The 15,493-nt window shown below is 41.8% G+C and overlaps 1 protein-coding gene and 1 pseudogene across 3 annotated transcripts in view; one reads left to right on the top strand and one right to left on the bottom strand.

Moving 5' to 3' along the window:
* Positions 1-15,493, bottom strand: part of LOC131682539 (transient receptor potential-gamma protein) — a 526,333-nt gene that overhangs the window by 419,660 nt on the left and 91,180 nt on the right. The window lies entirely within an intron of this gene.
* LOC131679412 (folliculin-interacting protein 2-like) lies at positions 7,692-15,307 on the top strand (annotated as a pseudogene).

Raw genomic sequence — 15,493 nt, 5'->3', positions numbered from 1 at the left:
CGGTATGAATATACAGGAGAATTTAAAATTTTCCTCTTCTTTAACAGAAGTAGGCCATATTTCACCTACTTCTAAGTTTGCTTTGCGATAAGGTATTTTCTTGTGGTATACTATGAGATGATATAGCGGCTAATATAAAACGTGGCATTCCTAGTGTTTTCGTCAAAATTTCATCCATTGGAGCTAACTAATTTGTAGAATCAAGAATCTGGAAAAATAATTGCTATGACATAACATTGATTTGTTGCATGCTCTTTGGTTTTCGCGAGAATCGAAACCCGCAAAATTATCACGCTTCTGTACGACATTGTGAGAAACTTTTCTCAATTTCATGAAAGGTGAAAAGTGGCTACTATGAAAGAGAAAGATGTGCGATAATCTGCTTGTCGTGGAAACGAGCGCTAATTTCAAACTCTAGACGGAAGTCTTTAGACTCTTATTCAGCGATTTCTTATTCACGTGATATTTAGGCGAAAATTAAATTTTTCATCTCAAGCTTACGAAAAAAAAATAGACCGGTAAAGAGGGAGGAAATAATTCAATTTCACGATAGTTGTGGTTGATCATGAATGTGGTCCACTAGGCGATTAATAGCAGTTTTCGATAAGCGAATGCAATTTGCAAAATCAGCAAAACTATTATGTACCGAAAAGTGGTTAGGTTTGAAACGCTTCTAATTTAGCCATTTTACGATAAATTTTGGAAGTATATGCACTAGACTGGTTCAATTTTAGACTTTTAGCTCCACCAGGCTCTACTGATTCCTTTTATGGTCCTTAGTAATTGTGCAAATTTTGGTACCGATTGGTTGAGTCTACGGACCCTCTAAAAATTTCAAAGTTTATATGGAAGTTTGTATGGAAAATCGGTTAACATTAAAAATAAATTCTTAAAAAATCACCTCATAAATCAATCAATTAGAACACTATATGTTTCTAAAGGTATTCTTCTACTGAACACATTCCGGGAACATTGCAAGTTTATGAAAATTCGTTGAGAAAAGTTATTAACTAAAGAACCAGTATGACTTCAAAACAAGTGGATTTTATTAGTAACCATAGCAACCCTGTTTGAATAGCTACATTGTTATACAATTGTAAACTAGACTTGCCAACCACCGCTCCCGTAAGTAAGTAATAGCAAAGTAATAAACAATCGCACACAAGTTCGAGATGGACTGCTTTGGTAGCGAAGCAAACAAATATAGCAATGAATGCTTTTCGCGAAGCGGCACGCCAGTGGGTGGATTTTAGATACATCGGGCCGCAATAGTCTACACCGGTCGCGGCAAAAGGGCGACTGGGCACTGTACGGGCTTTAGGTAATCGACCTTGAGGTTGGGTTACAGGGACAGGATGGGTCGGAAGCAGGTATGGCAGTTGCGACAAACGACATTAACTAGATCTCTTCCTCGAGTAGGCCAAAACTCTTGACGAATCGCGGATAATGTCATGCGAGGGCCAGAGTGAAAATGTTGGGTGTGAAAATGCACTGCGATGAGGCGAGAGAGTGGGTGCTTGCTTGGTAAGGCTATGGGATGTGTAGTCTGGTAGCTTCCGTCGAAGTGTTGAATTCTTTCCCAGAGACGAATTATTCCTTTTTCATCGAGAAACGGACGTAGCAGTTTTAGTGATGACTGCAGTGATACGGTCTTCTTCTGCTTCAAATCTTTCAACTCCTGTGCGAATTCCTTGGACTGTACTCCTTCAGCTAACGATTCCTTTGCTCGCTCCAACTCTTTCGTAGAAAGGAATGACGTATGCTGCCTGCTATTTTTTGAGCGACAACCGTTTACAAAACGTCGCATATATGCGGTAACGCGAACCAGTTGCCAAAATGAGGAGAATCGCTCGAATAACGGGTCCGGTGGAGATTTTTTTTGAACTACTGCTACTACTTTTCTCGTCTCCAGTACGTCTTCGAGTGGGGCGATGAGCATATCATTTCGGGGCCACTGATCGTCATTTATAAGCCAAGGCGGACTGCACCGCCAATTGACGCTCTGGGTGAATTCATCCGGCAACATACCGCGAGAGATGTGATCCGCTGGGTTCTCGGATCCCTTGACGTGATTCCAGCTGTGGCCGTGCGTGAGCTACTGGATCTCTGCAGTGCGATTTCCAATAAATGTTTGCCATGTGTTGGGTAGTGCGCGTATCCAATGCAGGTTAACCATCGAATCAGACCAGAACCAGCAAGGATTTCCCTCCATCCTCAGCGCTGCAGAGACCTTAGAATAGATTTTAGCCCCTAAAAGTGGAACACATAACTCCAGTCGCGGTAGCGACAGTCGTTTCAGTGGCGCTACGCGAGATTTTGACGCAATTAACTCAACTTTTACTTGACCTTCCTTGCTGGCCGACCGAGCATAGATGCAAGCACCGTATCCGACCTCCGATGCATCGCAAAAGACATGAAACTGATTTGATGACGTGCCAGGCAAAAATATGAAACGGGATATCTTGAAACCTTGCAATAGAGGAAGTTGAGCGTAGAATTCCGACCAGCGTGCGACAATGTCATGCGGTGCTGGTTCGTCCCAATCGATAGAAGCTAGTCATAGATGTTGCAGCCTAATTTTGGCCCATGCTATTACGAAAGACACAAGCCCTAGAGGATCGTAGAGCTTTGCGATGGCTGAAAAGATTTTCCGTTTCGTCCATTGTGCATTGTCGTCTACCTTTTGAACGTCAATACAAAACTCGTCTGGCTCTGGGTCCCATACTACTCCTAACGTCTTTACTCTCTGCTCCGATTCGAAATGCAACGTGGTAGTTTCGCCTAGTGCCTCCGACAGAAGATCGTTTAATACCTCTCGTCGATTTGAACTCCACTTCCTCAACTGGAAACCGCCTTCTGCCATCAGCAATTGGACTTCGTCTCGCAATTTCAGGGCATGTTCTATAGTGTCTGCCCCGGAAAGGAAATCGTCCATGTAGAAATCCTCTGAAACAGCTCGTGCGCCAATTTGGTACATTGCTTCACAATCTATTGCGAGCTGCTTCAACACTCTAGTAGCGAGAAATGATGATGGAGCCAAGCCGTATGTGACCGTCTGAAGTTCGTAGGATTTCACCGGTTCTGATGGATCAAAACGCCAAAAAATCCGCTGCAAAGAAGTGTCTTCCGGATGTATGCGAATCTGTCGATACATCTTCTCCACGTCAGCGACCAAAGCAACAGCGTGCTTGCGGAACCGAAGCATAAGAACGATGAGTTCGTCCTGGATCACCGGTCCGGTGAGAAGTGCTTCGTTCAGTGAACGGTTGGTAGATGTTTTGGCAGATCCGTCGAATATCACACGTACTTTCGTTGTTGAGCTAGACTCTATGAAGACGGGGTGATGAGGAAGATAGCACACCGTTTTCTCTACTTTTAGAACCTCGTTTTCTGGTATGACAAACTTCATGTACCCTAAATCGATATTCCTGCATGAAGTCGTCGTAGTGCTTGCGTAAATCAGCATCCTTCTCAAGTCGTCTCTCTATTTGCTCGAATCTTCGCCACGATGTACCCTTCGATTCTCCAACCATCTCATGGAAACCCACCCGCTTTGGATATTGGGCTACATAACGTCCTGATTCGTCCCGTGTGATCGTGTTCCGAAAATGCATCTCGCAATCTTCTTCTTCTTGTGAGCGCAGTGGTTTTTCTGGAAGCTCTTCGATAGTCCAGAATTTCTCGATGGCCTTGTCTAGCGAATCTACCAACGCCAAATGACAGCTAACCTTCCCAACTTCCTCATCAAGATTTGTTTCGCCTGCAGCCGCCCAACCAAACACTGTATTGATAAAAACCGGTAATTCCTTATCGATCTTGCGAATTTGTGGCCGGCCACCATCGAGTAGGTGGTAATCATAAAAGAACTACGAACCTAGCACTAAATCGATGGCATCAGACACATAGAATTCGGGATCAGCGAGAACCATGTCCTGCGGTGGTTTCCAGGTTGCCTATGGAAGAGACGTAGTTGGCTGGTTGTCCGTAACCTGCCCCAAAACCAAAAAATCCATCGACAGAGAAAAATCAAAGATTCTTGAAGCAATATTTGCCGAAACTTCGTAGGTTGTTTGTTGTTGAGATTGCCCAATCCCAACGATCTCCATGTTTTTATCACGTCTTTGTAGTTTTAGAAGTTGGCAAAGCCGGTCCGACATCAAGTTGGCCTGAGATCCAGATTCCAGCAAGGCCCTCGCGTAATGAGCCCTACCCAAATTGTCCTGAACCTTCACCACCAACGTGAGCAAAAATACGTGAGACCTTGAATACCTCGCCGCCATGTTTGAAGAAATTGTTGTCGCCGAACCAGAAACCGATTCACCAGTGTTCGATATGGCAGAAGTTGACGGGGCCGGTGCGTTATCGTCTTGATTCGCTGTTGATGTTACAGCCAAGCCAGCTCCAGGAAATCCCGGATGAAGAAAAGTGTGGTGCTTCTTGGAACATGTGCGACAACGGTATTTTGAAGGGCAATCCCGCGCTAGATGATTTCGTCCCAGGCAATTGCTGCAAAGTCGCTTTGAATTAGATAACTGTAGCCGGTCATCGACCGGTAAATTGTTGAATGAAGGACATCTTGACAGAAAATGTTGCTCACTGCAAGCCATGCAGTTTGGACCAGACGCTTGGGCTGCCGCGTTGACCGAAAGCTTTGTCAGATGATCTCTACTACCGCTCGACGATGGCGCGTAGCTCGAACCTGTAGCTCGTTGATCCACTAACACTGCATCCAACACCCGAGTCTGCGTCTTCAGAAAGTCCGCCAACATTTTGAAAGACGGTTCATCGTTCTGGGAAACGTGCTCCTCCCACTGTACCTGAATACTGTCGCATAGCTTCGAAACCATCAAGTGCGTTAACATGGCACCCCAACCGCTCGTCACTTCACCTAACTGGTCCAAGATCTGCGTATTGCGCTCAAAACAATCAACCAAATCGTGTATTCCAACCGCTGATGCCTTCTTTATCTTTGGAAACTCGAACAACGCATCAAATGACGCTTTTTTAGTAGATATCGATTGGAGAATCTTGACACCAAGCCGTCCCAAGCAACCCTATAGTTCGCATCACTCATCGGAAAGGAATCGACTAGTCTAAGTGCATCACCCTTGAGAGAAGAAATTTTTGGATGTTACTTAACTGTGGAGAAGAGTCTATCAGGGCTCTGAACGTATCGTGAAATGGAAGCCATTTTTCATAATAGCCGTCAAATTCCGGTAAATTTATTTGCGGCGCTGGTCGCATTAGTAAAGCCGGTACCGTTATGTTCGCCGGCTTCCCCCGTTTGTCGAGGCAGCTTTTTGACCAACCCAGCCCTTACCTCGAAGTATTTTCTTCAAAGTTTGCCCTTACTTGCCGATGATCATCCACATTGCTCTTATATTTCACGCAACCTTCGATTTCTGATTGTATTTCCTCGAATTCATCCCATTTGGCTTCCAGTTTTTCTAAACGAAATTTGATTTGGTCCACGTCTAACTCCTCGCTGCTTTTCAGAAATTTCTCCGTCCGATGAAGGAAGTCGACAATGGCATCTCATGTGTGGATCTTCATCTTCAGCTTCTTTCCTATAGCAGTGTGGTAACTGGCTGCAAATATACACCAAAGAGAGCACCTGTCGTGGGAAATTTAAGTTGAATGGACAGGTACTCACCTGGTGAGCCTGTCAGCAAGGCCTTGTATTATGAATTACGCGTTAGAGAATCGATCTCCGCCCTGTACTCTAATAGAATATACACGTTGGACTATGTAACTTCCTTCACCACGATGGTTCGTAAAATTAACGTTGATCACCGGCGTCAAACCTCTCAATCCAGCAAAATAGCTGCAAAAACGACGCAAGGGGAGCACCTTCCAACCAAGCTTACATAGTATGGACTGTCTAAAATTGCCTTGAACAAGATTATCGGGTACACAACAATAACAACAACCGGTTTCAAAAAGCAGCAGGGGACGTCCGTGATCACCATCGGCGAAGAAAACTGGTAATCCTTCCAAAAGATCGATTTCCGGTCCGTATGATTATCGATCAAGTAAACTCCGATTTACTTTCCCTTTCCAAAATATGTCGCCACCAATTCTCCGATGATGGTTGCGAAATAAAAGTGAAAAAATGATGCGGTAGGGGTGAAAGCAATAGTAAGTTTGTTGGACAGGTACTCACCTTGTGAGCCTGATAAAAAGGCCTTGAATTCACAATCCGATTTGTTTGTCCAATCCAAACTCCCAAAAAACCAATGGCGAAGCACAATCCGGCTCGCTCATCCGATAGCGATAGCGACTATCTGAATTACCGCTGATCTACTGACAATGGCGACTACGCTATTGTCGCTTCTACAAAATGGTTCCAACCGACAACCGCGTGTTTCTTGGAACGCTACCCTGGTCAAGGCACCAATGTTGTGACCTTACCGAAAACGCGTTCCATTAAATTTGATCCGTGGTCTGAGCCGAGGGGTTTCCCTTGTAGCTATCAGCTGATTAGTGTTGATTTCCTTTCGTCCAAGTTTTCTTGCAGGTACAAACAACGATGATCAGTGGTTCCACCAAGTAAATAATCACTCTTTTACTATAACAAACACTTTTATTATTCCTAAAGAACCTTAATTTACTTTACTTTTATTCACTTTAATCTATTTCGCTTACACTAACTATTTCTAACAACTTTTGCAATTTCTATAGTGACCGAACTAGTGCAATGAAGGTAAGAGAATGACGAGAATCAACAAAAATGATGTTACGGTAGTGTTTTTGCACGTATACAAAACGTTTCACCTGTAAATGTACTTTGCGGCTCCTTTACCTATAGTTCTAACTTTATCTTTCGCCAACCCAGCAGATTGCCGAGGATTGCTGTATAACAGTACGTATAACAGTTATCTTTTGCACCTATCTATCCATCAATCGTAAACAATTCCTCTTTGTGAAAAATGGCTGTCTGGCTAGATGGAGCGACAACTTGAAAAATACGTAGTTTGTTATACTGACGGTTCTTTGTTGGAAGGCTGAGCCGATTCTGGTGTCTATTGTCATGAAATGAGATCAAACCAATCTCATTCGCTTGGTAGATACTGTATCGTATTCCAAGCAGAAATTTTTGCAATTCTGTGTGGCGTACAATCAGCACGTCAACGGGTTTTTCGGTGAACACAATTTTCGGTGAAAGAATGTAATTTTGCTCTGACAGCCCTGAAAGCACTTAGTTTGGCAGATTCGAGATCGAAATTAGTAATCACATGTTGAACTCAAATTGAAGAACTTCTATTCCGGTATTACTGGAAATGAATGGGCGGACGAATTGGCTAGAGCTGGTGCTGCGACTGACTTCGTTGGTCCAGAACCAGTTCTACCACTGCCGATAAGTTGGATAAAGCACAAGAGTCGCTTATGGGCTGCATCCGAACATGCCAACTATTGGCGTAGCTTGCAAAGTTGCGTTCAAACAAAGACTTTTCTGCCGGATGTGAGTCCGAAAATGTCAAGGAATTTATTGCATTTTTCCAAACACAACTGCAGTATTCTAGTCAGGGCACTGACTGAACATTGCAAACTCAATTATTACATGGCTACTATTCAGCGCGCTGAGTATTATTCATGTGGTGATCTTTGTGAAACCGATTACATCACATCATTTGATATGCAACTACCCTGTAGTAACGCAATTACGTATCCGGATTTTTGGTTCTGCATACATGGATGAACCTATGTACAGAGAGCTGAAACTGAAGAATATGCTATTGATCCTAGCCCAGTGTGGTAAAGAGCTATAGTTTTAGCCGTATTTGATTGACAATATCTCTTCGAGGGTGTTATCGTTTTGTTATCTCAATATCCCCTCGGGAGTGTTGATATATCCTCTCACTGCTTAAATAAAAATTCTAAATCCCTCCTAAAGTTGGAAGTTTTATTCCTGCTATTGTAGCACCTGAAGATCGTTCAGCATCGCTCCGGGGGTGCAGAATAGTCTGTCGAACGTGTGTGGATACAAGCTCCGTAGCCGACCTCCGACGAGTCACCGAAAACAAGGTACTGGATGTTCTCTGGCTCCGTTTGAAAAGGATACCTTGACACCTTGAAAGACCGCAACTCCGGTCACTGGTGGTAAAATTCCTCTCATTTGACTAAGGGCCGTCTTAAGACCATTCGGGGCCCCTGGACACTACGGGGCTGAAGGGCCCTCATAATTGAACAGGCATTAACTGCTGTAGAGTAGGATGATAAGAAATAACCCCTAGCATCAGCTTTAGTATCTTCAGCAAAGTTCTTCACAACAACATTTTGTAGAACTTTGCTAAAGACAGCAAGCTTCTAGCTGAGTTATTTGGGGAAATAAGTTTTCTCTCTCACTTTTAGGTAAATTAATCACTTAACTCATTATATCAAAAGATGCGTCTATTTATTTCCAGAAACTTCTTCGAAGAAATCTAATCTCCAAATCCAACGGTTCAGGAGTTATTGAATTTTGATCGTGAAAACGATCTTTTGAAACACTGTGCACTGTAGGGTGCGACGTGTGTAAGTTGCGTTGGCATAAATTAACTTACTTTCCTGCTTCATGTTTTCGGTATGTAGGTGCGTGAGGTAATGAGCCTAGTGAAATATAAAGTTTTCATACTTCGAATATACGAGATGCGTTTTTATCACTAAGGCATCTGACAACATGCTTCTGGAGGTATTTCTAAAACACAGGCGGACTGAACTGGATTTGTGTCTACTGAAAAAAATATGATAGTTGGAGATTTAGGTGGACGAGGAGATTGAGTTGTGTTAGAGCGTATTCAGTTTGTTTCAAAAAGTTGTGAAGCAATTAATAGCGATGCTTGGTTTTCTTGCTTTTTATTTCAATCAGAAATCCGCAAGAATTTGTATTTTATATCAACTCAATTTCTTGGGGCATAGGAGTTTATACAGGATTTTATATAGGAGTTTCAAGGTGAAATTAAAACGGAAAAGATCACATCATCAGCAGAGCGTGTTAATTTATAATTTCAAGCAGTTTTGTTTCGAACTTTGGAAAAAAAATTGAAATGCCACCCACTAAAACACTGCTTAAGAGTAGGGGTGGTAAGGGTTTCAGCGTTAACGACACTTTTTTGCGATTTTTTTAGAAATTTGGATGAAGCGAATTGATCAAAACTTTTGTACATTATAATGTATCACTTCAATAACATTCTGTAATTTTTTCACACAAAAATATCTAATTTTTAGTTTTTCTATACTTAATGAATTTTTCCTTTTTACGTTTATACTTTCAACGCACCCTCAAATAAATGTTACTTGGGTAAGCTTATAAGTACAAACACTTTCACTTAATCACCGGTCCGTTTTCATGATGGCAAGATTGCGGGCCTCGTTGTGCAAGGATGATCGCGAAGGGTTCGAGCGATTGTATGTTAACGTGTGAGCATTTGTGAGTTGTGTATGCTAGTGTGTATGAAACTTTGTGTGTATAAATTCGATTGTATAACCATTAGACCGGCAACAATTTTGATTTTTTTCGGAACACCGCTAATTCGAATGGTATTTGGTAATGGTAATCATATGCAAAATATAAGCTTTTTCCGATAGTTCTAGTTTACCCACAAGAGGTTTCAAGTGTTTATAAATACGTAAATGATAATATATCACCGTGGTGTTTCCATGTATGTGAAAATGTGGATGTAGTTGTGCGCAGATGATCACGATTACATGATCGCACGCTTGAACAGATTTGTATTATCGCGAAAGACACGAGCGTTTCCACGTTTACGTGTTTAATCGCGTGGGCGTTTTTATGTCTCGTATGCTAGCGTGTTTATAACTCGTTTATAAAACCGTGTAGCCGTTTGCATATTTGTGTGGTCTTTTGAATGTTCGCGCGAGACGTCATTCTGGTGATTAAATTTGAGCGTACGGTTAAAATGAAGTTTACCCATTCCACTGTGGTCTACAACTATGGCGCCCTGAGACTTGTTGTCTAGTGTGTTTAAATTCTGCATTTCAGAGTGGGAGCTCAGAACCAGTATGCTACCACGTTGACGGTATAGGAATGCGTGTATGATCGCATGTGCGATCGAAATTGTATTATCGCGAAAAGCTCGAGCGTTTTTATGTTATGCACGTTTTTTCAATCGCGTGGACATTTGTATTGCATTTCGCTTACATATTCTCGTGTTTTCTTGCTTGTCGCCGAGAAAGAAATAACAAAAGAATAAACAACACATTAATTAGACATTCATTTAGTAAGATTTAGAATGGCTTACAACGTATACTACAATATTTTAGAGAAATGCTTTGCAAAAATTTAGCCCCTTACACTTCAATGATTTTTGTATAAGTCTACCCAGCTTCCAATACTGCGCATTTTCTCCAAAAGAAGAAACATCCTACGTAGCCGAGTCGTGTATACTAAACACAATTTTCACCTGAAAAGCGAATGGTATTCATCCCCGAAACTCTCAAATTGGAAAAGGTTGAAAATAAAGTTAGCAAACACAAGACACCCATACATCTTCTGCAGCAGTCAGCATCAAATACATAATCCGGTAAAACAAAACTCTGGCGAGACAGGGACCGTGAATGGTCGGTCCCAAGCGTAAATCCCGCAATTTATATTGAAAGCGTTGGGATTCTTAACGCGATGGTGGCGTACGAAGTCTGTGAATAAGTGCAACGTCGGCGTACAAAAGCTCTCCGGCATGATGGTGCTTGTTGGTTGTAGAGACTCGGTTAGCTTTACAACAACGATGATTAAGTAGATTGAAAAGGATGCTTTATAGTGTCTCGCTAGCTTAATTGAGAATTTCTTTTTCTAATATTGAAAATGATACCGTAATAGGGGGTATGACTGGAATCAAATGTATATAAAATATCTTCACATTGAATTTATATTTTTTTTTCAGCAGCTATATAAAGATGTCTATTATGACAAACTCTGCAGCTCACACGACACCAGAACTAGAATATGTTTACGGCCATCAATTGCCGATGTAGAAACCAATAAAATCAACCTATAAAGTTGGGCAATTCTAATCCAGTTTCCCCTAAATCAACTAACCCCCGCTTCCTCGCAGTCTTATCGTCTGGAAAGTTGTAGCACATTAATACGTACCTACAGCTTGGCCATCAGTTCTGTCAGTATTTAAGCGTTCGCCTAGGGATGAAACTTTTTGTTTCAAGTCAGCCCGCCATCGAGAAAAGTTAAGCTATTGTACGAAAGTTGTCCTTTACACTATGCAAACACCGGCGATCTGTTTTTTTAGTGGCCGGAAGACCCACAACGGCAAAGTTTGTGATGCCAAGCTAGCTAGAATGCTATCAGAAGGTATAGTTTCTCATGAAATTTTTATTGGCTTCGATTTAATAGCGCACATATACAATGCCATCATTTTCTGCATCTTCTCTGTAACGCCGGTTTCGGCGCCCAAGTCATTGGTTTGTGTTTAGGCTTATATGTACCCATCCACCCGGAACCAACGGGGCCGGAATTATCGCCTAATAGTACACATTTTTCATCCGCTGAAGGCTGGAGGAGAATGATGCTGTGCCAAAAATGTTTGCTGTTTTAAGGTTCCCCCACACTGACGCGATTATGTCGCAGCGACTGCGAAAATTTCGCTTAGCGATTTCGTCGCGCTTCCTGCGACAGTGCGATTCGCATGTGCGCCCACACCGGCGCGAATTTCGCATTACAAGCGACACAAAGTGACATTTGCAAACTATAGTAGCTAGATGGGACAACCTCAATTTTAATCTCATGGTAATACGACGTATGTTGTCCTAAAATTAAAAAAAAAATATTTTTCGATTGTTTTATCAGCCATTCAGTGAGAATAGTGTATTTGTCCGCGTGTCTTTATATTTAAAACATCTTTGCGTGAAGCAGGTCGTTTGCTCGACACAAAGAGAATAGGGAAAGAGACGAATAGTGTGAAACCAAAAATACTTTATTGAGCAGACCAATCGTGCAATGTAAATAAACATTACTCATGCCTGAGTTGGAGGAGATAAGTATTGTACTTCTATCAAAAAAGAAATTTGAATTTTCGTCAGAATTTAGTTCAATCGTGATTGTAAGGTGCATTCTAGAGTATATGTATGAGTAAAAATAAGCTTTAGAATTATTTCATCTCTTTGTTTCGAAATGCACATCGTTTGATAAACAAATCCATCGATCGACATACGGTTTGTTTTCAAAATATAATAGGAGTCATTTAAAGTGCTGCCTATAGAAGCGGTTGCCAAAATTCTAGTGTTGAAATCATCATAAAGGGCGTGTTGCCGTTTTGACTGATTTTCACTCTTCGTCTCTTTCCCTATTCTCTTTGGCTCGACACAGTCTAGACACAGTAAGAAAACAAACAAGAAGAGAGGATAGTAAATCAGTTGACTATAAATATTGCATTATTCAACAATCTGTTTTCAACTATAGTATACCAAGAAGCGCAGTGCTAGTTCAGCAACACAGAAATATTCCTCAGATGAATCAATTTTCACCGCTGACCAGGTTCGTGTTCTTGTCTGCGAATGTGACATTCGAGGTCGTAAACTACTGTTTGATTCCAGTGCGGTCGAGAAAATTTCCGGCGAATCCAATGCAGCAACAACGTCCACTTGCAGTACCGCAATACAAAGCCACAAAGCGATCCAACAGCGTGGAAAATTTTATCATCGCAAAATTTTATATCAGCACAACAGCTATACCAAAAGCGATACCACGTCGATGGCCGAAATGATTTTTGGTTCTGCACCTATAGTCTTCCAGGACAGCAGTTTGAAGGTACATTGATTAAAAACTCGAAAAACCATTAAGTATGCTTACGTGTTTCAGTAGCCAACAGTAGCAGCAACAGCAGTAAAAAAGTATCCACTTCCACCTACTTGGGCTATGAACTGCCAAGTATCGGTCAGAATGCACTATACAACGGCCGACATACGTCGGAAAGTGATCGTAGCTCCATAGGTACAACGTCACTACGGTCGTTTACTGTTACTTCGTCCACTTTGACGTAATATGATACTTCGTACAACCACAGACAAAGGCCACCACCGCCAATCGAGTTTGCGCATTTGGAGCATCTGGCAGATCCGAGACTTTCAACCAAAAGTGGCCTTGACTCAGGGTATGGTGGAACGGAACCTTGGGCGTTTTCATCAAGTCAACCACGCCATCGCACCGAAACAGTCTAGCATCAATTTCTAGTGATTTCGAGTGTTTTCGAAGACTTAGTTTAGATACCAGTATTGATATTCCACAGCCTCTGAATTGCACAAGTTTAGACGACTATAGTCAGTATGGCAGCTTTCATCGAGGTCAATACGACCGGTTCGGTGAACATTAGCAGTCAAGTGACAGCGAGCGATGGTTGCGCCGGTGGTAAAAATCGACGGAATAGTGAAACCATAGTACTGACTAGACAAAAAGCGTTTAGCGGGGAAGTTCTTTCCACTGCAACCAATTATCACGGGAGACCTTTGCACAAAAAGGCACGTCTAGGAATTGTGCTGTGCGTTCAACTAAACGATGACATGCTGCAGGAAATTGAAGCATTCAGCTCGGAACACATGAGTATATTTGAATCAATGCTGTGTGGTTTAAGAATGGCGAACGATTAAGCGATTAAGAAAACGCAAGCTACAGGTAGCCGCAGTTACTCCAGGTAGGCTTGATAGAAACCCTTCACTTACCTGTTCAAACAGTTGTGTTAATTTATTGCTACAGATAATGCTGGTTGCCGGCATGACGCAGCAGTGCCCAGTGGATTTTTTTACTGTACCCAAACTGGTAAATTCCATGTGGCTAACGCTAAGCAGTATTGCGTGCACTCTTGGAACTCAAAGCAGTACATGTTCTAATCGGGCTGCGCTTAAAATTGATAATAATTTTATGAACGATCTTTGTTACCTGCTATTGCTGGCCGACATTAAGGATACACATTTTTTCATCAGCGCACTACTAACGGCGATATTAAAGTACTACCTGGGCTGGGTGAGTACCATTGCCCCTGTGAGTAGTTCCGCTTACGAAGCAGATACAGATTGTGCTACAATACAGCGATAGAAGGAGAAGCGGTGCAAACTAACTACCAATCACCCGTACATCGTACTGTGGGTCCAATGTAGCTATTTGTATGGAACCGTCGGACACCCGGTGAAACTGTCGAGAACAATGATCTGCAGAAGCCCCCAATTGAGCAATACCATGGATAAAATTCTAAATGAGCTATCTTACTTCGTAAGATGTAGCGAGATCAAGCGGATTGTCTTCGTAGAGGCTTTCGACGAGTATAAAGCTGAGCAGGCATTCGCTGCGCAAAAGATTATAAATAATTATTCGCTCCTTATGTTAATTGTTAACTTTAACCAAAAATGCTTTTCCTTGACCTGATGTACAGTGTAAACTAACAGATTTTCGTACGTAATAAAACTGCAAAATTACGAAAAATACAAATTATAGCAACAGTGTCATAAGGTTTGGTGGAAATAACTGTGGAGAAAATAGAGGATTACACAAATCCCCCAGATTCTTGCGATCCGGATCTGCGATGGTTCGTTCGGCAACCACGACCAAAGACTAAACTTCGATGGCTGGTAATGAATAAGTCTTGCTGAGAGCGAACTGGTCGGAGTTACGTCAGACCGGGCTAAGTGACAATATATTGATTTCGAGAAAAGCAAGTTTAAAGTTTAAATTGTAGCATACTTTATATTGTATATACTATTGAAGAAAGGATAACAGTTGACTGAACAGTTCCAGATTGCCATTCGTATTAGTTTCCAGACTAGTGTCCGACTGAAAGTTGGGAAGGGCGTATGCAAGTTGGTTACTTATATGGCTGAAACTAGAATACAGTTATTGCGTTTTTTGCTATAGCATACCATCCGAGAATACACAATTGATAGCTTCATAAACTAACCGGTTCCATGTAATTTTACGGTGCGTTCTCCAAATTGCAATCTTCTTAACAATCTTTTTTTCAATAGTTTTTTACAAATCTCGTACATTCAGTGCATTTTTGTACAAGTAAATTCCATCGTGAATACAACCGGTGGGAGCTTCATGAGATCGCTTGAATAGCGGTCTTCAGTAGGCTGATTTGTTCACATCTAGCTGCGTCAGGAACACCCGGTTCTCTTTTTGAATATTTCCCTAGACGTTGTCCTGATTGACAAAGTAGTAAATTCTACTTAAAGGACAGTACGTATCGGAGCTGGAGTATTTTTTACCGCTGGTTGGATCTACAAAGTAGAAATCGTTGTTCTCTCGTATAATGACAAAAGTACTATCGCCTGTTAGGAGACTTTGTCCTCAGATAAGATACACATCGTACTCCAATAAGATGTAAAACAAGGTAATAAAACACCTTAATCCTTCGGCGAAGCTTGGCTTCATAAATATTGTCTATCTTTGGAACCGATTAAAAATTACTCGGTTATTGGACCGAATTCCGCCAATTTGTGAACATGCGTCCATGTTGTAGTGAATAGGAATTGGCGAAACATATCGCCTATATAT

Source organism: Topomyia yanbarensis, chromosome 2, assembly GCF_030247195.1.
Source record: "Topomyia yanbarensis strain Yona2022 chromosome 2, ASM3024719v1, whole genome shotgun sequence".
Taxonomy (NCBI): Eukaryota; Metazoa; Arthropoda; class Insecta; order Diptera; family Culicidae; genus Topomyia; species Topomyia yanbarensis.
Note: the sequence above shows the minus strand (reverse complement) of the source record. Positions and strands in the feature narration are given on the sequence as shown.